Below are 1,004 nucleotides of genomic sequence, written 5' to 3'. Positions count from 1 at the left end.
AGGTCAGGTAAATATGCAAATTATTGACTGCTTTTACAAATGCTGGCTGATACAAAACTAACAGGAATTACAGGAGCTGCTAGTCATTTCTGATGCTAGTGAACAGCAACACATTATCTTAGCAGAAGAGGGAAGGAAAAGCAGTGATTTGTGGTGTTCAGTAATTCCTGCATACTAATGATGTCATGGTTTAACCCTGGCTGGTGACTAAATATCACACAGTCTGAGAGTAAGTATGAGGCTGGTCCATGGTCACTGAGCATCTCTCATGGGTTTTTAGCTGTCTCTAAGAGCACTGATACTTTCATAGAGGTAAGTGAATATTGTTTGAGGTCCAATGAAAAAACCCAGCATCTAATCAACAGTGGTAATGAATGAAAGCACACTGAAAGCCAGCATCCAAGTAATACTTGACATGAATGGTAAGTCTCAAAAATATACTGCTGTGAGAAGTGCCCACTGGATCAGCTGGGTGGTCAGTAATTTAAGGCAGGTATAAATTATATAAATATAATAAATATAATAAATATAGATTATAATAAATATAAAGCATGCAAATAATATTTCCTTGAGGTGCTCATCTTAGGATTTCATTATTTTGATTGGAAAAAAGAATTATTGGTGGCTTGTTAAGATAATTTGTATTAAAGCACTTAAAGGGAAAGACAATTTATTTTTTCTTCAGGCCAAAGAATAAAACCTGTGAAATATACAAAAAACTTCTAAGGATATCAGCTTTTGAAATAAAGTTAGTCCCTTTATATTCATAAGAGTTGGGATTTGCCTCTATTCCAGGCAACTGAAATACTCTGAGACTGGCTTGCAAGTTGCTACATGAAATTAAATTTTAAAGCTCTCAAGAAAAAAACCAAGCAAGGCTTGTGCTACTTGCATGCTGTGCTATACCAGTAAGTTTTTCAAAGTAAAATGCACTGTGTCTTTTACTTTCCTGGCAAGCTACAGGAAGACTAGGAGGAGATCATAATTTTTTTTTTTTTTTTTTT

Source organism: Vidua chalybeata, chromosome 2 (assembly GCF_026979565.1).
Source record: "Vidua chalybeata isolate OUT-0048 chromosome 2, bVidCha1 merged haplotype, whole genome shotgun sequence".
Lineage (NCBI taxonomy): Eukaryota > Metazoa > Chordata > Aves > Passeriformes > Viduidae > Vidua > Vidua chalybeata.
Note: the sequence above shows the minus strand (reverse complement) of the source record.